We start from the raw sequence: 26,958 nt of genomic DNA, 5'->3' as shown, positions 1-26,958 counted from the left end.
CCAGGGATTGGCAAACCTTTTCTGAAAAGGGCCAAATACTAAATATTTTAGGTTTTACAGGCCATATGGTCTCTGTTGCAACTCAACTCTGCTGTTATAGTATGATTACAACCATAGACAATATGTTAACAAACTGTTGTGGCTGTGTTCTAATAATACTTTATTTGCAAAAACAGGTAGTGGGCCTGGTTAGGCCTGTGAGCTATGGTTTGCTGTCTCCTGACTGAGACCTGTGACATATCTCACCAGGGGTTTTGTAATGGCTTCTCTTACTTATGATGAGTTCACTTCATTTCAGTTCCACAATCATTTATTGTTTTAGGCATTCACAATGCAAGCATCCTGTCCTTGAAGAAGTCCAGAGAAAACATAGATGTGAAAGCCCACAACATGAAAGGAACGAGGTAGGGTTGCTCTCTTTATTGCTGGCAGGTTGGCTTTCTAAAAGAGATTATCGTTTGTCTCTTCCGCTAAAACTCATTTAGTTGTACCTTGTGCCATCATCACAACTTTTTAGTGAGGCAAGTTTGTCTTTCATTATTTGATGATCTTGCCTATAACCATCTTCCTAACCTCATCTTTTTCATTTTCTACTTCCATACCTTAAGTTCTAACCACCACAAAACATAGTACTAGCTATAGAACAACATACACCATCATGCTCTTTTACACTCTGTGCCTTTGCATATGCTGTCTTGGAATGACCTCCCTTTATTATTCCCACATCCAACAAAAGGAAGAATTTTCTAACCAAGTTTCTGAGGATTGTAATGGGCTACTTTGTTGGGTGGAGGAGAGGGAGTTATAGGGAGTTCTTTCTCACTTGAAGTTATTCAAGCAGGGATTGGCTAAATACTTGGGAGATTTATCAATTTTGTTAGAGCCTTGCCCTTTAGCAGGCCCTGAAACCAACCCTGGCTGCTGCAGGTGTTGGCTGCTAATTACACACACCTGTATTCTTTTTCTGTGGCTTTTCCTAAGCTGATGGAAGCCACCTTCCCTGGAGATGCCTTTAGCCCTCTCCCCTCTTTCTCCCTATATGCTTTCCCTTAACTCCAGGCAGCCAATGACTGCCTGATGTGGGGGTCTAACAGCCCAGTAACCTTGCTGTTGGAAAGACCAGCTCTGATATAAAAGCCCCCCAGAGGACCAGGCTATGACTGAAATTCTCCTGAAACCACATCTATGCCTAATTTCTTCCTCTGTCCTGTCCTGCTTCACACCCTTGCAAGTTTCTTCTGAGAACATTTTTTTAATGAATTACTTAGAAAAGAATCTTAGAAGAGCAGTAAGATTAAATGACTCTGAAGATTTCATATTCATCTACATGATTCTGAGTATGAAAAGAAGACATTGCATGGTTGAGTTAAAAATATGAATTTTGAAATCAAACAGAATGGGCTTCAATCCTATCTGTATTACTTACTGGGCCACTTAGATAATTTTAGCAGTCTCTAATTCTCAGTGTTCTCATCCATAATATTTGGAAAATAACAGTATCTACCTCAAAGAGTTGTGAGGATTAAAAGAGATAATGCATATAAGTTTAGCAGTGTCTGGCCATAAAATATGTGTAATAACATTTAATACTTTTATGATCATCATCATCATTATTATATTTTTCCAAATAGAAAATACAAAGGTGCTATTTTTTATTTGTTTTAATGCAATAAGAAAATTGTCTGGGTAAAGTAACAGGAACTGTGAAAAAATGCATATGTTTGCATTTTATTGTGTTTGATGAATATATTTGGTTTCCCCACGAGGACAGTCTTGTCTATGTACTTTTAGCCAAGTTCATAGCATATGTTTATTAAATATTTATTTCTAAATATACAGACATATTGGATTGAAAAGGGATTTAAATTCTTGAGTTGTCAGCAAACTATAAAGAATAAACTAAACATAATTGAATTTAAGAAGGGAAAAAAATCCATGATTTGTGTAAAAAGTGGGGCATTCTAATAAGTCTAGTCTTGTTATGCCACACAAATGTGACCCATGCATTATAGACTTTGCCATAGTCTAGAAATTACACTCCCCTTCACCACCCAAATAACAAGTCTGATTCTCAAATACACTTGAAATCAGAAGTCCTGCCATTTTACCAGGTTCCCAACTCTAATCATGTCCTAGAATTCTTTTTTTTTCTTTTTCTTTTTTTTTTAAAAATTTTATTATTATTATACTTTAAGTCTTAGGGTACATGTGCACAATGTGCAGGTTTGTTACATATGTATACATGTGCCATGTTGGTGTGCTGCACCCATTAACTCGTCATTTAGCATTAGGTATATCTCCTAATGCTGTCCCTCCCCACTCCCCCCACCCCACAACAGTCCCCAGTGTGTGATGTTCCTCTTCCTGTGTCCATGTGTTCTCAAGTGTTCTCATTGTTCAATTCCCACCTATGAGTGAGAACATGCGGTGTTTGGTTTTTTGTCCTTGCGATAGTTTGCTGAGAATGATGATTTCCAGTTTCATCCATGTTTCTACAAAGGACATGAACTCATCATTTTTTATGGCTGCATAGTATTCCATGGGGTATATGTGCCACATTTTCTTAATCCAGTCTATCATTGTTGGACATTTGGGTTGGTTCCAAGTCTTTGCTATTGTGAATAGTGCCGCAATAAACATACGTGTGCATGTGTTTTTATAGCAGCATGATTTGTAATCCTTTGGGTATACACCCAGTAATGGGATGGCTGGGTCAAATGGTATTTCTAGTTCTAGATCCCTGAGGAATCGCCACACTGACTTCCACAATGGTTGAACTAGTTTACAGTCCTACCAACAGTGTAAAAGTGTTCCTATTTCTCCACATCCTCTCCAGCACCTGTTGTTTCCTGACTTTTTCATGATGGCCATTCTAACTGGTGTGAGATGGTATCTCACTGTGGTTTTGATTTGCATTTCTCTGATGGCCAGTGATGATGAGCATTTTTGCATGTGTTTTTTGGCTGCATAAATGTCTTCTTTTGAGAAGTGTCTGTTCATATCCTTTGCCCACTTTTTGATGGGGTTGTTTGTTTTTTTCTTGTAAATTTGTTTGAGTTCATTGCAAATTCTGGATATTAGCCCTTTGTCAGTTGAGTAGGTTGCGAAAATTTTCTCCCATTCTGTAGGTTGCCTGTTCACTCTGATGGTAGTTTCTTTTGCTGTGCAGAAGCTCTTTAGTTTAATTAGATCCCATTTGTCAATTTTGGCCTTTGTTGCCATTGCTTTTGGTATTTTAGACATGAAGTCCTTGCCCATGCCTATGTCCTGAATGGTATTGCCTAGGTTTTCTTCTAGGGTTTTTATGGTTTTAGGTCTAACATGTAAGTCTTTAATCCATCTTGAATTAATTTTTGTATAAGGTGTAAGGAAGGGATCCAGTTTCAGCTTTCTACATATGGCTAGCCAGTTTTCCCAGCACCATTTATTAAATAGGGAACCATTTCCCCATTTCTTGTTTTTGATAGGTTTGTCAAAAATCAGATGGTTGTAGATACAGCTTTGTGGAATATGTGAAGTGAACATGTTCCTCAAGAATTCTAGGACATGTTCTAGAATTCTTGAGGAACATGTTCACTTCACATATTCCACAAAGCTGTCTGGATGTAGTTTGCTGTTTCACCCAGCTTTCTGGCTGTGGACCTTTGCTCCAATGTTCTGCAAGTTACTTACTGGGATCTTGGGAGTGGTTCTTCCTATGCTGTTACTCTCCTCTAAACTACTTTGCTACAAGCGGGGACACAATTCATTCCTTAATTTCCCACTGCATAATTGAGCCTGAGCTGCTATGTCCATCTCAGGTTACTGAAGATTTATGGATGGACAAAGAAGAATGAACAGTTAGAGCAGATTGCATTTTCCTAAGATGGCCACCCCATCCTACATGTTCTTCATGTGATGTGATTGTATTAGTTTTTTATTGCTGAATAACAATTTACCAAAAATTTAGTGGTTTCAATAATACCCATTATTATCTCTCACAGTTTCTGTTGATCAGAATCTAGGCATGGCTTAGCTGGGTTTTCTGCTTCAGGATCTCACCAGGCAATTATCAAGGCGTTGCCTGGACTACATTCTCATTTGGAGGTTTTGGATGGAAAGAAGTCACTTCCAAGCTTGATCAGGTTTTTCCCTCTATAATTTGCAACTCTAGGCCTGAGGCTGTCAGTTCCTAAAAGCCACCTAGTTACTTGACATATGAACCTATCTACAGGCAGTTTACATCAAAGCAACTTGTTTCTTGAAGGCCAGGAGAACTTTCCTTTCCAGTCTGTCAAGATGAGTCTTATATGGCATATCATCCTGGCAGTGGCATCACATCATCTTTGCTATATAACATACAAGTCTGCTTAGGCTGTCATAACAAAATACCATAGATCGAGTGACTTTATGACAGAAATTTATTTTCTCACACTTCTGGAGGCCAGAAGTCCAAGATCAGGGTGCCACTATGGTTGGTTTCTGGTAAGGGCTCTCTTCCTGGCTTTCAGACTGCTACGTTTTTGCAGTATTATCACTCGTTGGAGAGAGAAAGAGAGAAAGAAATAGAGATTTCCAGTGTTTGTTCTTATAAGTACACTAATCTCATAATGAGTCTCCAACCTCATGATCTAATCATTCCCAATGGACCCGCCTTCAAATACCATCACATTGGGGGTTAGGGTTTCAACATATGAATTTTGAATGAAGAAAAAGATTTGTTCCATAAAACATAGCCCAATTAAGGGTGCAGCATAACACCATATTTATCTTATAACATAATCTAATCAAGGTTTTTGTCATACTTTACAGTTTAGAGGCAAGTCTCTGGTTCTACTTTCAAGGAGAATGAATTACGTAAGTGTATGTCTCGGTGCAGTCACCTTAAAGTGTGTTTGCTATAGTAATGTTGACACACTCTTCCATCAAGAGGTGGGGGCCAGTATATTTCTTTCTGTTGAACGAGTCCTTTTTGACTTGCTTCTATTATGTAGGATGCAGTGGAAATGATGCTTTGTGACTTCTGAAGTTAGGTCAAAGGAGGTGGTATAATCCTTTACTCCCATCATCTCAAACTGTTTCTTTCATTCTTTATCTGTTTAAGGACATATGTCCTTGGAATCATGAGCTGCTGTGAAAAAAATCTATGACCCTGAAGCCACTATGTTGGAGAGACTTAATGGAAAGCCCCATTTGGAGAAGAGAGGCCATCAGTCAGCAGCAGGCATCAACTATCTGACACAGGAGGGTAGCTGTCTTTAGATTATTGCACTTCCTCATCTTTGAGTCTTCCATCTGAGACCGCAGACGTTATAAGGCATAGACAAGCCACCTCTGTTGTACCCTGTTGGACTTCTTAATCCATAAAACCTAAGAGCAAAATAAATGGCTGCTTTATATTATACATGTTTATTAGTGTGAGAGCAATCTGTTATGTGACCATAGTAACTGAAGCAACAATGACGAAAATAATTTAAAACTAGCTGATCTACTATACATAATGGTTCCCAGACTCATATACTAAGACTCTCCACAAGAAGTCTTCTACTGGCCATCTGTCTCCTTAGGGTCTGGCTTTCTACCATGTTGTAAAGACTGCTCTACTGCTCAGCTGGAATATCTTGAAGAGATCTTGCCACTTCCTATTTGAATTCAGGCCCTCAGAAAGGAAAAACAGCATCCTAAAGAAGAAAAAAATTCTAGATATTTGAAATATCACTGGCAATGAATACTTAGCCAATGACAGTCCATGGAAAGTGCCTGAGCACCTTAATAATTCACAGCTTTTCATGCCATATGGGTTCCTTGCTTATTTTTACCTAGCCAAACTGTGTTTTAAATTGTCTTATCCTAAAGTGAAAATGTGGTCTTCTCTTAGAGATGAGCAGAATCTTTAATATTTAGAGAAATAGAAAAGCTATTGACTGCTTTAAAAATGGCATTTTTTTTCACTTTTCAAAAATATGAAGGTCAATGCTCAAACATAAAACATAATGATTTCTATTCTATTCAAGAGGGTGGATTTGGAAGAGGTCAGAGACCATTTCACTTTAAGGCACATTGCCTTTCTTGCTATCAATCTAAGGGTGGGTGACAGGAAGAGATGAGATGTTCAAAAGAGACTTACCCTATTCTATATTAAAGAAAGTAAGAGATGTGAATGGAGCAGTATCCCAAAATTAAGGGGAAGTTGCTGGTTTTGTTGTCATAAAATAAGAAGAATGAAATTCAGCAAACAATCCACATTCTTCAACTAAATTATTCCTGAAGGGCATTTTCTTTTTAAAGCTTTAAACGTCAAATATAGTTTTCTGGGAGTTTTTCTTCATTTTTTTGGTAATAGATTGTCACCTTGTCATCTGTCTCTCAGACCACTCTTCTTTAGTAGTTTGTGAAACTAGAGAAAGTATCAAATTATTTGTCCTTGTGTATCTTATTTTCAAAAGCAGGACTCCAGGGGCAGTTGGGAGATAAAAGAAAAAAAATCTGTATCTCTTATGTTCTATTAAATCACTGGATCATTTGTTTTTGTCAACAATAACACCATCTGGTCTGTTAAAAATTGATTTAATAAATATGCTATGTGACTTCAACTGCCCAGACAGATTTGCTCAAGGGACTAATGTCCAGAGTATGAGAATCTTTGCAGGACTCATTAGTATACATTTGATGGAGAAATGCCCTCTGAATTCTAGGTGCCCATAGGGGATTTGCATATCATGGAGCTGAGGGGTTGTCCTCAGAGAATTACAGTCTGATCCTTTTCCTTAATATTTGTTCCCCTCTACGGTCACTTGTCAGCCTCCTTTGCTTTTGAAGAGGGTGAGTCATTTTTTTTCTTTTTTTCTGGAGACAGGGTCTTGCTTTGTCACCCAGGCTGAAAGGGAGTGGTGCAATCACGGCTCACTGCAGCCTTAACCTCTGAGGGCTCAAGTGATCCTCACACCTCAGCCTCTTGAGCAGCTGAAGTCACAAGTGCATGCCACCGCTCCTGGCTCAATTATTTTTATTTTTATTCTTTTTTTTTTTGTAGAGACACGGTCTCTCTATGCTGCCCAGGCTGAGTCATTTTGATTAAACATGCAGGTCTCTGCTTTAGAGAGACCTCTGCATTTTTTTGGGTAGGAAAACTACCATCCTGAAGATTGTTGATTCTACATTTATCCAAAAAAATGAGATTCTGACTAGTCCAAACACAGAAGTCCTTGCAGTAAGAGCAGGGTTGTGACCTGCATCACAATAAAAATAGCATTCAGTATACCTGCTGTGGATAATTTCTAGCAAAGAATTTGTACTTTTTAATCCTATTTTCATTTTATCAGTTCATCTGTGAATTTTACCAACAGCATTTTAATCCTTTCTACTTTCTAAAGGACTAGAGTTTTGACCAATCTGAAGATCTTTGAGGGAAAGGTTCAAGATTTTTGCTAATACAGAGCTGTTTCAGCATGTTAGACAGAATTAATCAGCCCTTCAAAGGAAATGTTTTCTTATTAAAGAGGAAATCTCACCTCTTTTGGTCACTTACCTTGTAAACAAACTTTCTTTTGCATAGGAGAAAAGCCTGGTGTAATTCCAGGATTTCATTTTCCCTGCTTGCTTTCTTTCCATATGCTTATTTTTTGCTCAGGTTTCTATATGCTACTCACAGTCATCTCTTCATTTACGCCTTTTCTAATTTCTCGAGAGGATTAGTTGTTTCCTCTTAAGTTTCACACGTTTCCATATGAAGAACCAATCTTTATTATAATGCTTAACACAATGTCTAATACTATTATTTCTTTATGTGTTTTTTTGAAATAAATGTGAACCTAAATATTGAGGACTATGTCTCTCTTTCTCACATTTCTATGCGTCTAGCATAATAGTACACTTTTTCTGAATGTTTCTTACATGAAAAAAATTCCTTTGGTGCAAAAGACTCTTGCAGATTATTTGCTTCCTAACACAGAAGTTTTCTTCTTTACAGTGGATTTCCATGCCCAAGTGTAATTCTTTTTAATTTTGTTTCAGTGTGGTTTGAATTTTTCTGTGTGCATTGCCATTTTCTTCTTCAAATATAATTAACTGGCAGCACAGTTAACACTAATAACAAAATGAGTAATTAGTGTGATGTTTGCTAATGATGTTCAGTTTAACTGCCACCCTGCCTTTATTTTTGTTCCTAATGGACCTTTACTTATCATGATTCTCTACCGTAAACTCTATCAAGAGAAGTATACTGGAAGAGCAGGCATATACGCCTATAATTTTTACCCAGAGGGAAGGACTAGACTAAGGTTGCACATAGTCTTTTGATGTTCTGTACTGCATTGTATTCTCATCAATATTGTAGACATAAAGTCTGTTCTTGTCAAGAAATAATGCAGCAATGGTCTTATGTAGCAATTAAGCATCTCATTAAATTATGTAGACAATTCTTCAGCAATCGGATGTTTAAAAGAATTTAGGTCTATGTAAAAGATATCAGACACTTTTTACCTCTTATTTTTTTCTCTGTTGCTTCAAATGTAGATCTCAAATACAAAGTAATGTACTTTTAAAAAAAGGATTAATGAGATTTAGGGCAAATCTATTGCTAAATTGTGCTCTTTATGTTTTTATATGAAATGGATGCTATTTCTTTAAGAACCAACTTTTATTTTTATTTTGGTTTAAGTTGTAATAGGACTTCCCTCCACATAATTCCTTTTGTTGGGTTTTATATTCCATATCTTAGCAATTTTTATAGCATTTATTATGTCATGAACATGATTGTTTAAATTTTGTTGAAGATGACTTATATATATATATTTTTTCCATAGCTAGAATGAACTTCTTTTGAGAAGAGGGATATAGCTTACATTTTTTCCTAAAATATGAAAATATTTTATTATATTTCTATTCTCAGCAGTGCTTATCATAATGCCTGCCCAAAGAAAATGTTCAATAAATACTTATTGATTGATTTATTAACTTTACTTTCCAAGTGGTGTTTCAAGTCATAAGTGCTATTTTAAACTTACACTTTTATTTCTTTTTAATAAATACCATTTAGGATTTTTTTTTTCTGTGAGACCAGATAACGTAATGGTTAAGAGCACAGTCTCTAGAGTCAGGCTACTTGGGTTTGAATCCTAATCCTACTATGTTTTGAACAAATTATTTATCTCTCAGTTCTTTAGTTTTCTTATCTAGATAGAACTTACCCATGGAATTGTGAGAATTAAATGAGTTAAAATATATGTAATATACCCACAAAAAGTCTTGATTATATATATATATATATATATGTATATATATGTGTGTGTGTATACATATGCATACACATATATATGTATATATAAAAAAAGGATTCTGCAACTTCATAGGATTCTCGAACAATAGGGTTGAAAAGAATTTTTGATACCAGAATGGAAAGAAATAAGAACATGGTCAGAAGGCCTGGTTTGAGCTCAGTTGCGAGACTTCTGAAGTAACTTCATTTATATAACAAACGCGCTTATAACTTTGCTACTAACTTCAGTGGTGTTTTAAGAGTTCAGATAGAAGAATGATAATCAAGATCACACTGTAAACAGTGAAGCACTGTTGGTATGTTTGTGATCACTGTTACCTCCACATGAGGAATTGAAGTCTACTTGATGGGCTTTGGCAAGTCACATTCTTTCAGTGCCTGTCTCACATCTGTAAAATGCGATAATAATAGAACTCAGTTCATAGGACAGCTATAAGGATTAAATGAGTTAACACCTGTAAAAAGTGGAAAAAGTGTTTGTAGAAAATATGGGGTAATAAGGGTTATCTATTTATTATTTTTATGCATATCCAATAAATACTTGTGATCCAGTACTAGTCTGTGTATGTTTATAATGATTCCCAGGGGTATTGTTAAAAATATTGACCTCTTTGCTAAAGGTTTTGATTGGTAGTTTTAGGATAGATCTGAGAGAGCGAATAAGAAAAATGTCTGTTGGAAAATTTCTTAACTTGGTTTTCCTACACTGACATACATCTGGCTTCAAACTTCCTTATATCTGCACTGAGATCTACTATGGGTTATGTTAGTTTTCTTGTGTTACATATGCTTTTCCAATATTGCTACATAAACAAAAACAAAGAACATTCTCCATATAGGCAAAAATATATAAATAACAGGCTTAGCGTATATCACACTTGGGGTTTCTTTTGTTTTCCACTAGGGGATTATCTTTTACTTTTGCATATACCCATTTGCTTCAGTGAGGAAGAACCATGTAGCAGAGAAGCACTTAAGACAACTGTACTTTTTAGTTCAAGGTGGTATCCTATTCTTTTTTTCCTCTTTTTTTAAAAAATTATACTTTAAGTTCTAGGGTACATGTGCACAACGTGCAGGTTTGTTACATAGGTATACATGTGCCATGTTGGTGTGCTGCATCTGTTAACTCATCATTTACATTAGGTATTTCTTTTTTTTTTACGTTTTAAGTTCTAGGGTACGTGTGCACAATGTGCCGGTTAGTTACATATGCATACATGTGCCATGTTGGTGTGCTGCACCCATTAACTCGTCATTTACATTAGGTATATCTCCTAATGCTGTCCCTCCCCCCCCACCCCACGACAGGCCCCAGTGTGTGATGTTCCCCTTCCTGTGTCCAAGTGTTCTCATTGTTCAATTCCCACCTATGAGTGAGAACATGCAGTGTTTGGTTTTTTGTCCTTGCGATAGTTTGCTGAGAATGATGGTTTTCAGCTTCATCCATGTCCCTACAAAGGACATGAACTCATCCGTTGTTATGGCTGCATAGTATTCCATGGTGTATATGTGCCACATTTTCTTAATCCAGTCTATCATTGACGGACATTTGGGTTGGTTCCAACTCTTTGCTATTGTGAATGGGTGGTTTCCTATTCTATGCTTATATACATCTTCACAAAGACTAGTCTTGTTTAAACAGTATAAACCCTAAACCAGTAATTTATTAGGTACTAGAAGCCACCAGTTATGAGAGATGTGTTTATGAGCGGCAGGAGGGACTGCTTTATGTTTTTAATAAGAACAGTAAGACTAATTATCCTCCTTGAAATTGTCTAATTTAAGGCTGTTCTTTCACTTGCTCTCTCAACGTTGAATCATTCTTATTCTTAACACTTGAGGAATTTGGTAGAACTCATGACTAGCTTACAAGTCATGGAAACATGAATATAGAAGTTATTTCTGCTTCAAAAATTACCTTGGTAAAATTATTGGCAGGGGATTTAGCAATACAGTGTTCTTGGATTCATCTTTGTATTCTTGCCATATAGTGAGTGGCTGGTACCTATTAAATCTCCAATAAATATTACATAAAGAATATTAATGGCTTATATTTTGCCAGACACCATGCTAAGCATTTTATTTGCATTATCTCATTTAATCTTCACCCAATAATGTCAGTACTGTTATTAACCTTATTTTTCATAGGAAGAAACTGATATATAGAAAGCCTGAGTAACAGGTTCAACTTCTGAGAGCTAGTGAGTGACAGAAACTCTGAGTCTTTTATTATTCCAGAGATTAGCTCTAAAAACCTGCTTTCATTAACCTATAAAGGAGAGATGCATGAATAAATGTTACCAAGTCAAGCTTTGATTTCTTGGTGATATTGTTCCAGGTTAACCCCATTTGGCTCTGATGAGTCTATAATTGGAATCAATCTGCTCTAATTATTGCTTCTGTCTATATACTTTAGATACTATCTCTTCTCCACTGAATTATAAAGGATTCTTATGCAAGGACAATGACTCATTATTTTATTCCCTCACTATCCCTCATGTAGTGGACTCACTCTAGGTTTTTGCTAAAAAATATTGACTACATAGCCAAATGACTAGAACATACTAAAAATAAGCAGCAGGTAAACAACAGGTAACTGGCCTCAGTGCTCTCTATTGTAAAGGTTGCAGATATGACTAATCATTATTTCACTTCTTTGGTAATACCTGGTGCAACGTAAAATTATTTCTTCAACTACCTTCAGAGCACTGTTATAAATGCACTGCTTTTCCTTTATCTTACAAGAAGGATTTCTATAAGATAGTAAATTTCTATGCTTCTGATGTGAGCAACAATTCTGTTTGTTTGCTTCTCGTTTATCGATAGACAAAGGGGCAGAAATTAGGAGTCTTTGATAGTGTTCAAACTTACAACTATTTTGGTGTTATAGGATCCATAGCTCTATTAGTCCTGAATTTGTGTCTGCTGGGTTATTTAATGTTGACCTAATTTTTAGTGTTGCTTAATATAAAGAGTCAATGTTTTAACATATGAAGGTCCAGGTCTAGGTTTCACTTAATATTCACTGGTTGTGTGACCATGGGTAATCACGTGTGGTTCTGTTTTTATATCTGTAATATGTGCCTAAGAAAAGCAGGCTCAGTGGCCAGTGTGAAAATTAAATGGGAAAGTGCATTGTAAATGATAAGGAACTAAGCAAAGCCAGATTATCATTAGGTCAAAAGACACACCAGCTACTTCAGGGCTTCTGATGGTTAATTTTATGTGTCAGCTTGACTGGGCTAAGGGATGCTGAGATAGTTGGTAAAACATTATTTGTGGCACATTTGTGAGGGTGTTTCTGGAAGAGGTTAGCATTTGAATCTGTAAACTGAGTAAAGAAGGTCTACCTTCAGCAGGGTGGATGGACATTATCCAGTTGTTTGAGGGCCTAAATAGAACAAAAACATGGAGGAAGGAGGAATTTGCTCCCTCTGCTTGAGCTAAGGCTTCCATTTTCTCCTGCCCTTGGGCAGCTGTGCTCCTGGTTTTGGGCCTTCAAACTCCAACAGCAGCTGACATGACTGCCTGCCCTGGCTTGGTCTGGAACCACACCAAAGCTTTACTGAGACTCCATCTTGCAAACAGCAGATCACACAGGACTTCTCAGCCTTCATAATCACATGAGCCAATTCCTTGTAACAAATGTCTTTGTATATATCTACATATCTCCTTTTGGTCCTGTTTCTTTGGAGAACAGTAATTGATACAGGGTTCTTTGATTCTACATGTTTTACTGATGCCCTAAAATGGCCCCAAAACTGTTTATGGGATTAGAGCATAGACTTTGTAGTGGAGCTGCCCTGGAGTTGTCGCATACTAGTTAGACACACTTGGGTAAGTTACTTGTCATTCATATCCATGAGCCTTTCCCCTTACTATTGTTTCCTTTACCTGCAAAACTGCTTCTATCTTGGTCAAGTTGCACATCAAACTTAATTCCCATGAAGCTATCATGGCTTGTCCTCTGTCCCCAAGCAGAGTTTACCTCTCCTTCCTCTGGGTCACCACTGTGCACTCCTGTCTCATTGCTCCTCCCTTGTGGACCACCCTTCTGTTCAAATATGTTTCAAGTAGTTCCTTCAACCTGAGATGTTCTCTCTTATTCTTGGGCCTTCACACATGCTGCACTTCTGACTAGGACATTGTTCTCTGTCTCTTAACATAACATACCATCTCCTCATTCTTTAATCTTTTAGTTATATGTTTCTTCCTTGGAAAACAACCTGCCTTAACTCTGTTGTAACACCTGATCCAACTATTTGTTTAATTTTCTAATTTTCTCTGATAGACTGTTAGCTCCATAAAGGCAAGGAAACTTTTTTATTGTTCACTGCCATATCCCCAGTGCCTAAGTGTTTGGCACGTTATCATCACTTAAATATTTGTTAAAGGAATTAATGTATTAAACTTAATATAGAGTCTTTTGGAAAAATTGTTCTGACTTATGAAATATGCTTTAGGTTTGTGGAACTATCACAAAGTAATAAGGGTATCTGTCTATCTATCATTATAATAATAATAATAATAATAATAATAATGATAATTATTATTATTATTATCTATCTCTCTATCTATCTATCTATCTATCTATCTATCTATCTATCTATCTATCTATCTATCTATCTATCTATTTCTCCTGCCAGAAGAAAAAGGGTTAGGTCTTGCCAGCCAAATGGAATTGTTCTTTTATCCAAGAGACGGAAGTAGAGAGTTAGAGACCAGGGTAACTCTTAAAACATGCTCCTCATACCATATAGGAAAGGCCCAGGGATTAGAATAATATGCTAATACTACACACTAAAGAAAATGTGTTTTTGAATGGACCAGTCAGATGAATACAAAGAAATTAAGGTTATGATTCACAAGCAATGTTAATTTTGTATTGAGATAGCTGCAAAAACAAAAACAAAAAAAGCTGCTGTCTGTTTCTCAAAGAATAGATGAGAGGAGATTGGTGGAGGAGTAGTCATTAGTTTGCTGATGGCCATCTCCAGTCATTAGAAAATGGTTTGAGAGTAATGTTAACACAACACAGCAAGACAGCAGCACAGAACAGGTGAAGACAAACTTGCAGATTCACCAAGAACAGGGTTTCTTTGCGGTATACTCTGCTGAAATAGATACTGTAGAATTATGTTTCTTAGAAGATTTGAAAACTTCACAAAAATTATATTAAGAAGAAAACTGTAGGGCAGAGGTAGTTTAGGATGTGAAAATCATGTCTCTGGGTAGTTATATAAACACTAATGATAGGCATTCTCTTCCCATGAGTCCACCAAATGGCAAACTTCAGATTATTGTATTTGTTCACTTACTACCTGCTCCTAAAACCCTGATGCTGGAGAGAACTGACGTAAGCCACAGCCTAATCTCACCAGCATTCTTCATACAAGCTTATTTGGGAAAATTTAAGAGATACAAAACAAAATACAGTCTATTTTATGTATTTATGTAATAAAAAATGGAATCTGGAGGTTACATATAAATAGCAAATGTTTCGCAATATCCCTGTTCTCATTGTCTATCAAATTAACCACTGGGGTTGGAAAAAAAACCACCAAAAAACCTAAGGGGGAGAAGAATAGTAATCTCACAGCCAGAGATCTGAGTCCTTAACGTCTGGGTTACCCTGTGAGCCTGGGTCATTTACGACTTAGATGGGTGCCTTCATTGTTTTCTCTTTAACAATTTTTCTCCAATTATAATGGATCTTCCATTATGCTTTCCACTCTATTTCATTTCTCTTTTGTGATGCAACATCTTGGCCCATATCCAAAGCTTTATTTATTTTTCTGTATTTATAGAAAGAAATTCACTTTCAGATGCTGAAGGCAAGATAGCAAATGAGGAATTAAAGTGATCATGAGTATTTGTATTCCACTCTTCTTCCTGGATCCAGTACATTCTTTGTCCCCTTGCACCTAGATAGTTCTGGCCAGTGGAATACAAGCAGAATGATGAATGCCGTCTCCCAGCTGGTCCCCAAAATCTTTGTTAAAGTCCCTTTAGCATTATTTTCATTTTTCTGGTATAGTGGCTGGTTCTAGAGCAGTGCTATCTGATAAAAAAATATAAAGCAGACACATATATAATTTAAAATATTCCAGTGGTCATATTAAAAACAGTGAAAAGGGCCAGGTGCAGTGGCTCACGCCTGTAATCCCAGCACTTTGGGAGGCTGAGGCAGGTGGATCACCTGAGGTCAGGAGTTCGAGACCAGCTTGGCCAACATGGTGAAAGCCTACCTCTACTAAAAATACAAAAAATTAGCTGGGAGTGGTGGCACGTGCCTGTAATCCCAGCTACTTGGGAGGCTAAGGCAGGAGAATTGCTTGAACTCAGGAGGCGGAGGTTGCAGCGAGCCAAGATCGCACCATTGCTTTCCAGCCTGGGAGACAGGAGACTCTGTCTCAAAAATAAATAAATAAATAAATAAATAAATGTAAATAAATAAATAAATACAGTAAAAACGAGCAGATAAAATTAATTTCAATAATATACTTATTTAACACAATGTATTATTTCAAAACGTAACCAATATAAAAATTGTTTAAAAGATAGCTCATATTCTGGTTTTTAATACCGAGTCTTCAAAATTCAATGTCTATCTTATAAGCACATTTCAATCCAGACTACATGTACATTTCAAGTGCTAAAGGGTCACATATGGATAATGGCCATTCTACTGGATGGTACATTTTTGAAGGATGGAGTAAAGAGAATGGAACAGTTATTAGATGGAAAACCCTGGGTCACTGAATGACTATGGAGAAACATTCCTCATCACTGATCTACAATGAACTGTAATGTAAGAAATAAACCTTTGTCAAGTCTGAGATTTGTCAATTAAGATTTTGGAACAATGAGAACACTTGCACACAGGATGGGGAACATCACACACCGGGGCCTGTTGTGGGGTAGGGGGAGGGGGAGGGATAGCTTTAGGAGATATACCTAATGTAAATGTAGAGTTAATGGGTGCAGCACACCAACACGGCACATGTGTACATATGTAACAAACCTGCATGTTGTGCACATGTACCCTAGAACTTAAGAATAAAAAAAATATTTTTGGATTTGTGATTATCAGCCAGTGTCCTATGGAAGTTTAAATTATCATGCAGCAAATATTCACTACACTTCCTCTGCCTTCCCTTAACCTCCATAACCTCAACTTTCTTGCCTCACTGATATCGAGCCTGGGCAGGTAATTTGCTTTGGCCAATGGAGCGCTGACAGAAAAGACAGTGTGCTGATGCTAAGTGTAGGCTGGAAGACTATTTCATGATTCTGATTAAGTTTTGAGCTTTTATCTTCTCCTTTAAAAAAATATGAATCAAAAAAAGAAAAAAACAAACAAAATAAAAAATAAAATTAAGCAAAGGAAAAAAATATAAATCAGATGACCTACTGGTCCCAGGAAAATGGGAAATAATTTGAGCATTCCTGAAATGAACCTATGGCCTGCAGTTCAGTTCAGCTGTGCAGTCTAGATCTGTGGAACATCAGCTCACCTGCTATTGTTACTTGCAACTGTGTTTTGAGGTGAATTGGTGTGCAATGTTATAGTGATAATAGCTGACGGATAGAACTACCCTAAAAGAGTTCTATTCCCCATGGAAGAACCATCTACTCCACTGCCAACCCACAATCCTCTCTTCCTGTTGGTAATTTTCTATGGTACATCTCCTCTTCCATCCTTCTTTCCCTTTCACCGTCCTCTAACTCATGTTCTCCCATGTTATCAGCCAGTGTTGGTGGGCTTTTTGTTTTATAATTATTTATATGTGTAATTCAGAGGTTAGCCAACTTCTTCTTACAACTCAAGATCTACATATGTAATCATCCATTCAGTCATTCAATACTGACGTTCTAGGCACTGTTGTAATCTACAAGGATGCAATAGTGATTAAGAAAAACTATTTTCATGGCACTTATGTTTTTTGTGAGGAATAGACAATACACAAATAAAAAATACAAAGAGTGTACTCTTACCACAAAGAAGAATAGAGAAGACTAAGAGATTGGAGATGGGGGTTATTGCTATAGAAATGATTTCATAAACCCATTATTTTATATGTTGTATAAATATAAACTTCTCTAGAATCTTTGCCTATTGCTAGAAACTTACACTCTTATACTTCTCTGTGGCTTCCAACTACTTCCACCCAATTAGTTGATTTTAAGGATTATTTGTGTCATTCTATTTGTCTTGCACTTTTCTATCTTGCGTTTGCTGAATTAATGAACTTAGTATCACACAAACTATTCATACAAAGGCATTTGTGTGCATATGAGACTTTACTCACTGTTAGCTCCCAATCCTAAAAGTCTCAAAGTGAGACTCCCACCTCCTGCCATGATGTTTATTTGCATTTTCTGTCTTTATTCTTTTGTTCTACTTTCTGAATTCTCATTTTTTTTCCTTTAGCAGAGCAACTGAGCTAGCTCCCTTTGTTACCTGGCTCCCCTAGTCCGAGCCCCCAGAGTCTCATTTTTTTTTTTTTTTTTCACTAAATAGCTTACAAGTTATTTTTCTACACATGGCAACATTTAGGATTAGGGGTATTACATTATATGCTTAAGGTCACACAGCTACAATGTAATGGAGCTGAGATTTCAATCTAGCCTATCTCACTTTAAAACTAATGTTTGTAAAGTGAAAACAAATTTCATAGTCACTTCACTTAGCAAACACGTAAGTTTTTTCCTTTTAATAAATAAGCTCATTTGCTGCCTAGAATCTGCCTAATGGAAAGTAACTTAATCTAATTACTTCCATATAAACTCAGCCATTCTATGAGATAAGAATTTACACACAGATACACAATTGAGGTCTTAATTCTAAGGGTGGTCTTGCCTGTGGCTATCTTTTGTTCATTGATAGTATCCATTGGGTTACTGGTCACTTAGCCTGTTTGTTAGGCCGTGGCCTCTGTAACATATCTATTGCTTATGTCCATTGTCTTTCAACAGTCATTGATGCTAACCTCATTCTTCATTATATTCTTGAGACTCTTCCAGTCACCCTGCTCTCTTTGTCACTTTCATGAGAAGAAAAGTAAGTCTCGCATGCTTTTGCCCAAACCAGATTAATATGTGGGACACTTGGAGATTCTTTCAGGGCCATCTACTTACACATCTTCTTCAGGCAGTGCCCCTTCAATGATCTGCCTTTTCCTTTCTCACCTTCAATTCCCGGGCTGATTTACATGCAAATTTATGCTCTCTAACCCAAGCTGAGCCCTTAGTACCACTTCCAATGCTTTTACTTGTCTGTGGTTCACTCCTTCTCCTATTGACTCACCGATTGTTGCAAGTATGCATCTCTCTCCTTAGTTCTCTTGTTCCTGGTCTTACTAGATAGCATATCTTTCTTTTGAACAAAAATTGGAGATATCAATCAAAAACTTCCTCCACTTCTCTTTTTCTCTATTATTTCCTCAAAAATGTCATAGGAACCATATATGCATTGACAAGGAAGGGTAAGATATGGTTCCTGAATTTATGGAATTAAAAACATATGCTCAAGTACAAAATGAGGGCTATATGCAGTACATGCTAAAGTTTGTAATGATAACAACAAAAGTTTGTATAGAGTTGTAGAAACTTTAACTACATTATTTTCTTTTATGCGTACAACCACTTGGAAGATGAGTATAATTATTGCCCTCATTACAAAGATGAGTGAACTGAGGCTTAGAGATAAAGTGTAATTTGACAAAGATGCCTAAGTAAAAAAATAGCAGAATCAGGACTTGCAGTCATGTCTGACTTGTAAAAAATAATAGACTGTCCTGTGAACCTATGTGTGATATTTTGCTAATATTTTGTTGAGTCTGTTCTCTGTCTCCTGTCTTGGCTCAAATCTGGATGAATGTAAGTCCAGGCAAGCAATCCTAGCAGCAGGCTACAGATATTGCCTTGAACTTTATTCAAAGCAACAGTAACATGTATGTCTGTCTTTTCTCCGCCCCGGATTTCTCATTTCTAGGGATCATTTCCAAGCAGCAAAGTAGAAATAGATTAGATGGGACAATATGGATATATAATATATGAATTATTAACCCTACTTCTGACTAGTAGCAGGAGAAACAAAATGTCAGCAGAAGCTAGAAGCTTCTTAAAACACACAAGCTAAAATTTTATAATCTTTTTTTTCATACATAAGTCAGTTTTTTAAATGGCCTATTCCTTTGTCAGGGATACAAACTCTTTCCCAAATCTTCCCATGGTTGGAAACTACTTGTCCTTGTGAGGTTGTCTCACTTTTTACTTATTTTAATTGCATGCATTTTTAAAAATTTTTTTCCCGTTATCATTAGGTGAGATTCCCCTTTCACAAAAATCTGAAAAAGGAATATGTTCAGTGCAGCTTTGAACAATATGTTTATATCTATCTAGTAGGAAATTCATTATATGCACAGCTACCTTCACTCCCATAGTTTAAAAAAAATGCAACCCACTAAAAAGTACAGCTGGATTTCTCTCCTTTTTTGACTCTATCTTCCCTAAAGTTTGTCTAAACCGAATGTCTCCTTCTGAATTTGCTACATAACTCCTTCTAATTCTACCAGCTAACTTGATGCCTTCCTCTCATCTTTTCCCATAGATTAACTTTCTGATCAATACTTCCCACTTAGCATTCTTAGTCGAGCACAGTCTCAGAGTGCATAAACCATCCTCTAATTGAAAGTTATACCCTCATGAGAGCTACATTTCTTTTAGACCTGACAGCTTAATATTTTGTGTTAAGATTTTTTGCTTTCACTTAGTAATAGAGGCTCGAGTGTTTTTCATCAGCTTTCAAAGTACTTACCTTTCAACTGGGGACTTTCTTATGAAAAGGGACAAGGACTATCTACTTCAATATGCCATTCGAACATACCACAATTCCCATCAGCCACCTCTGTGCCAATGTTAAACAGTGCCCTTTGTTTTATTTACTGGTGATATAGAGTAATCTGCCAAAGATGGTTTCAAGGGGGTGTCCACTGGGTGTAAAAACAATAGAGATGTTGCATATTGTCTCAAATGTATTTCTCTGAGCTCATCAGTGTTGCTTTTGGAAAAAGTAGTATGACTCCCTGAATCACTATAAACATAATTATAAATTTAGAAAATATTATGATGTGCTCACTGGGATTGTAGTTGTCATTGTTAAAACGATTTAGACAGATGTTACTCAAATATTCAGTGTCTCTCTCTCTCTCTTTTTTGCTGTATGTGTGTGAACAGTCTTCTTTCAAGTTTTTTTAGAGAGTTTGAGTCACCTGTGAACTCCACAATCAAAAAGAATTTTCAAAAATGGAAAGTATTCAGTTTGTTGTCACGCCCTTTATTTATAGGAATAAGTTGCCATCCTGAAACTGCAGGTCTGTGAGGTCTCTTTAACCTTTCCACTTCAACCAAAACATATCCTGAGTAGCAGTTTCTGAAAACAGTATCTGTGCAATGACTACTATAGAAAAAATAATTTTGGAAGAAGCAAGGCAGCAAGATATTATGCACACCCTCTGAATTCCTAAAACATCATTTAAAAATAAGAGTTCTTAGCCAGAGGTACCCTGTCTGCTTAGAGAGAGTCCTTGCCTGTGTAGTAGTCAACTGGTGTAAAAACTAGATTTTCTTCTATGTCAAATTCTCCGCTATGTCAAATTGTTTTGTGCAGTAAGAATGGACTCAGTGGTTTATTGGTTATAATGAAAGGAACAGCCTCAGGGAGCACCTCCTTAAGTTGAGGTGAAGTGAAGGACTGAGGGTTTTCACATGGAAAGTGTATATTATCAAGGACGCCGGAGAGCTCCTCAGGGCGCTCTGCATGCACATTTTGCTTCAGATTACTTTCTTGTGGAGGCACAGTCTAAGCCTTCTACTTTCTCAGTTCCAGAAGCTCTGAACAGGGGGCAACCATGCTTTGCTCTACAAGTCAGTAATGTGTGTGTATGTGTGTGTGTGTGTGTGTATGTATGTGTGTTTGCATGTATGTACCATTTTTACTCTCATTGATTTGTGAGGCTTAGTGATGTGGGACACAAAAAGAAAACTTCAAATCTTTAATTATTCTGGCTTTCAGAGTCTTGCACTTAGACCAAAGCAGAAGCTAAATTTGATAGTTCTCTGGTTAGAAGGATAGGTTGGTCCCCAATGTATTAATACAATTTTCCTGATGTGTTTATTACATTTATATTTTGAAAATACTCAGCTTGGTGCTCCTTCATGTAGATACAGTTATCCCTCATGAAAGTTAGGCACAGGAATAAAAACGGGTTGGGAGTGCGCAGTGTGGAATTAAATGGTTCAAATTAATCAGGGATAATACAAGTTCAAACAGAAGAAAAAAGCGTAATATTCTTAAAGGGCATCTAGCATTCTTAAGACTTACCTGAACCAGTTGTGTAATTTGCCTAATTCACATTCATGAATTAGCAGACGAGGCCTGGTAGAACACATAATTTGAAACTGGAGAGGCCTAAGCTGGAATATCAATTCTTCTATTTATCAATAAAAAGTTCTTGAACAAAGTAAGCAAGTTTTCTGGACACCATTGTCCTCATCTGTGGAAAGAGAAATAATAATGAATATTTACTTGAGTTTTTGTATGAAATATTATAATACATTCAAAGTTCTAACTGCCTATCTCACAGTAGGTATTTAGAAATATTACTTATATCATCTACTGTCAGAAAAATGTAGTATTGCTTAGTTTTAGCATATCTATTGTAAAATTCTTAAGGGTTTATATTTTAATAAGTTTAAATTCTTAAAATTAACTTCTCTAAGGGGATATATAGATAGTCACGTTAACATCATGCACCTAAATTTGAAGGTCTTTAACACATCTTCCAAAAATAAACATCAAATAAAGCAGAGGTTAGTAAATTGTTTTTCTGTAAAGGATAAATAATTGAGGATTTTGGGCCATAGCATCTGTGTCACAACTAATGAACTCTGCTGTTGTAGTGTGAAAGCAGCCATAATAATTAATAAACAAATTAGTGTGTCTATGTTCCAATAAAACATTATTTCAGGCAGATAATGTGCCAGATTTGGCTTGGGAACCGTAGTGTGCTGAACTCTAAAGCAGGAAAACAAATGTAACCACATAAATCTCATACATTGAATATAACTGTAAGTCAGAGAAATTACAAACTTCAAAATTGCATTAAGTAGTAAAAGTAAATATTAATTTTTACTGGAGGTACTTTTTACATATCCAATATAAGCCTTTGCAAGGTGGGTGGAGAAAAACTGTTCAAGAAACAAGAGGGAAATAAAAGACCTATAATTGAACTAAAATTAACTATACAAAGAAGAATTCAATTTATGAGAGGAGATGCTGAAAAAAGGTTCTAATAAATCTGAGCACTGACTGTAAGAAAGTTACTTGAAGATGAGGGAGGCCTCTAGGAGACAATCTTAGAAAGGCAACACTTTGAGAATAGGAGAGTAAAAAGGAGAGAAAAGTATTCCTCTGAAAACTGCATCCTAAAGAGAAAAAGAGCAAGAGAGGAATGGATGATCCTGCAAGACAAAATAAAAATTCAAATAATTGGAGGCCATAACACTTCATTCCTTCTTCCCTGCTGAAACAGCTATCTATTAAAGAAACTACATGTTGTAACACTGACAGAAAAGTGGTCTTAAACTAGGTATTTTAAAAACCACCCAACTGTCAGCCTGCTCACAGAAATTCAGAAGTACAACCAGTTGTCTTAGTCAGTTTCTGTTGTTTATAAAAGAATACCTGACACTGGGTATTTTTTTTAAAAGGAATTTATTTCTTACAGTTATGGAGGGGGAGACGCTCATGGTTTAGTAGCCACATCTGGGGAGGGCCTTCTTGCTGGTGGGAACTCTGTAGAGTCCTTAGGCGGCACAGGACATCACACGGTGAGGGGGCTGGGTGTGCTCACTCAATTATCTCCTCCTCCTCTTATAAAGCCTCTACTCCCATTCCTGTGATAGCCCATTAATGCGTTAATTCATTCTTGAGGACCCTCATGACCCAATTTCCTCTTAAAGTTTCTACCTCCACATGCTGCCACACTGGGGATTAAATTGCAACATGAGTTTTGGAGGAGACAAACATTCAAACCATAGCAACAGCATAAGAAAAAGCAAATACAACATTTAAATGTAAGTTTTTCAGGTGAAGAAAATGCCATTCCTCCACTGTGGATCAACCAGAAGGGAGAAGAAAATTGTAATGCATAGTTCCATACTGAAGCATACATCCTTAAACGAACACATGAAGAAAGATCTTGTATCAGGTATTCAAAATCTATGTACAAAAATGAACACAAACAACAAAAAGAAACGAATTGAGAATGGATTGAATTCAGGAAAAATTAAAAAGAGGTTAAATCATATCAGAAGTGAAGACTGATTTCAAGATCAATCTTGGAAGTCAAGAATAGAATAGATGTAAAAAAAAACTAAGATATTCTAAAGAAATTCAGAAAATGATAATGAAAAAGTGAAAAGGGTCAGAGATAAAGTTTTTAAATTAACACAGGCGAGGATGAACCAACATAATTATAACTGGAATCCCTGAAGATGGAAAATTCAACACTGACAAATAAATAATATTTACAACTCTAATACAAGAAATGTTTTCTGAAGTAAAATGAGATCCATGTCTATGTATTAAAGGAAACTGGCTGGGTGTGGTGGCTCACACCTGTGATCCCAGCACTTTCGGAGGCCGAGGTGAGTGGATCACTTGAGGTCAGGAGTTTGAGACCAGCCTGGCCAACATGGTGAACCCATCTCTACTAAAAACACAAAAATTAGCTGGGTATGGTGGCAGGTGCCTGTATTCCCAGCTACTTGGGAGGGTGAGGCAGGAGAATCTCTTAAACCCAGGAGGCAGAGGTTCCAGTGAGCCTATATGGCACCGTTGCACTCCAGCCTGGGCAACAAGAGTGAAATTCCATCTCAAAAAAAAAAAATTAAGAAAGAAAGAAAGAAAGAAAGAATTACCAGGTACTTGGTAAAATTGTCCCCAAATTATTAACCCTGATACATATTTTAGTAAAACAATTAGTTATAAATGTAAAGAAAAAACTCATGGCCTCAGGAAAAGCAAAATATAAATCAAAGTATCAAAGGAATATTATTTTCAAGGAAAATCAAAAAAAGAAAGTATGAGCCAAAGATTTTATATCCATTTAAGTTGTCTCTTAAGCTATATAAAAATAGTTGTAAACATGTAATAACTTGAGGCATATTGTATTCTTGATTTTCCTTTGGGCAAACTTTGAGAGAATAAACTTCATTCAACCAAAAAATAAATAAAAGAAAATTCCAGCAAAAGAAATGATTTAGTTTTAAATATAAGTAAGATTAAGAAAGGTGAGGTTGAGGTTGAAGTGAATATGTCAATATGTCATATGTAAATATTATATGCTTGTAGAAAGGTAAAATAATGTAGCTAACGGAAGAAAAGAAAGAGGTAAGGAATAAGCAGAATAAGCTCATTGATTATTATATAAGCAATATGTACAATCAAGAAGCTCATTGATTATAATATAAGCAACATATACAATCAAGAAGCTCATTGATTAGTATATAAGCAGTTTAATGGAAATCAAAGAGTACCACTAAAAACAAACTAACAAACCAGAGAGTAAAGATTAAATAAGAAATAGAATCCCACAAATATTTAACAATTATGTAAGTATAAAATATAAATATTTCTAAATTCTAAAAGAAACAAAAATAAGAGAAACACATGATACATATAAAAATCATGGAAACTAAACATAGTACACATAATATTTGTAACACTAAAATTGATCACTCATATCAATAAATGTGAATAGGTTTAACCAGATATCAAGAGATTTTAAATTTGACTCATAAAGCAGACCCAACTATATGCTTCATACAAGAGAGAAACCTAAAATAAAATTATTTATAAAGAATGTTATAAAGGAAGGAGCAAAGATTTCCAGACAAATGGAAGCAATAAAAAAAGGCCCAGCAGATTGCAATATTGATGTCAATAAAGTAAAATTCAAGAGAAGGAAAGTATTAAACATTAAAATTAAGGGTAGTTATAAATTCTGATAACCATAAATCCTAATGAAGATATAACTGTTATGGATATTTATGCACAAAATCACACAGAATCTACCTTTTTAAAACAAGAGTGTAATTAGACACAGCTAGAAACAAACTAATAAAGGCCAACTTTAAGACACCAAATCTAAGTACCAAGCAGATCAAGAAATAAAAATATAAGTAAGATACATATGATCTAAACAAAGTAATAAATAAGTTAAATCTTAAGGAAATATATCTACTGATACTGATACTGATACCAGAGAATCCAACTTCTTTTCAAGTGCACATTGGACATTTACAAAATCAGTTCTGCATTAAGTCACAAAGAGAGTATCAGAAAGTTTTGTAAATGTAACAACAGTCACTGGTCATAATGAATAAACTAAAATTCAATAACAAAATAAAAATATCCTTTCACCTAAATATTGAAATTTACTTCTATCAACAACACTTAGAAAAATATTATAGGTTTGAATACTTAATAAACGTATTAAATTCCCAGCTCAAGAAGCTATACATAGAGTAATAAATGAAAGGTTAAGACAGAAAATAATAAAGATTAAAGCAGAAGTTAACAATGTAGAAATATGAAACTCAGTTTATCTAATTAATAAATCAAATCTTGATTTTTTAGGAAAAATTAACGAAATAGGCAAATTGTTAGTTAACTTATTCAATTTCCCAAAATGGGATAAGTCCCAAATATGCAATACAAGACAATGACAAGGAAGAAGTAAGTAGTCACAGGAACGAAAGAAATTTTAAAATAATCAAAAGACTATGCTGTTGACATTTATGCAACTATATTTGAAGACGTAGATGAAATAATGATTTCCTAAAGAAATACTCTATATTAATTTATTGAACCTATTAGAAATAGAAAGTTTAAATAAACCAATTTTCATATAAAACATATCAAGAAACAACTTTGTTATCAAGAAACAACCTCACAAAGGAAGTTTACAAAACATTTAAAGTCCAGAGAGTCCTAATACTACATAGATTGTTTCAGAGCATAAGAAGTCAAGGAAAATGTTCAAATTCTTTTTATGAATCAAATATAACATTAATACCTAAATATGGTGAAGACAGTACAAAAAATAAAATTATTGATCAATGCAGTGTATAAACATCAATGCAAAAATGCTAAATAAAATATTAGCCATCAGAATCCAACACCATAATAAGAAAATAAAGTACATTATGACCCAGTAGAGTTAATTCCAGGAATGCATGTTTGGTTAATATTTGAGTATCTATCAGTGCAATATATCATATTAATAGATCTAAGGAGAAAAACAAAATTGATGAATACTTTCTTAAAACAAATATATATATCTATATGTATCTCTATATATCTATATATATTTTATATATATCTCTATCTATATATATATCTATATATTTACATTTATAGATGTATTTATTTATATATAAATATCTATATCTACATCCATATATTGATATAGATATATATCGATATATATCTACATCTATATATGGATATAGATATATATCTATATATCTACATCTATATATGGATATAGATATATATCGATATATATCTACATCTATATTGATATATATCGATATATATCTACATCAATCTACATCAATATATAGAT

The 26,958-nt window shown here is 35.5% G+C and overlaps 1 long non-coding RNA gene across 2 annotated transcripts in view; it reads right to left on the bottom strand.

Annotated features, from left to right (window-relative positions):
- Positions 1-15,028: 15,028 nt before the first annotated feature.
- Positions 15,029-26,958, bottom strand: part of LOC131383559 (uncharacterized) — a 28,945-nt gene continuing 17,015 nt past the window's right edge. The window contains exons 2-4 of one of the 2 annotated variants that reach the window (XR_009213723.1): positions 21,648-21,819; positions 18,570-18,638; positions 15,029-15,320 (exon numbers count right to left, since the gene is read on the bottom strand). This is a non-coding gene — a long non-coding RNA (uncharacterized LOC131383559). The remainder of the gene's footprint in view (positions 15,321-18,569; positions 18,639-21,647; positions 21,820-26,958) is intronic. The other variant, XR_009213722.1, reaches the window with a different exon arrangement.

This window comes from Hylobates moloch, unplaced genomic scaffold, assembly GCF_009828535.3.
Source record: "Hylobates moloch isolate HMO894 unplaced genomic scaffold, HMol_V3 SCAFFOLD_5, whole genome shotgun sequence".
NCBI classification, from domain to species: domain Eukaryota; kingdom Metazoa; phylum Chordata; class Mammalia; order Primates; family Hylobatidae; genus Hylobates; species Hylobates moloch.
The sequence above is the reverse complement of the archived record's forward strand: the minus strand, read 5'-3'. Positions and strand labels throughout refer to the sequence as shown.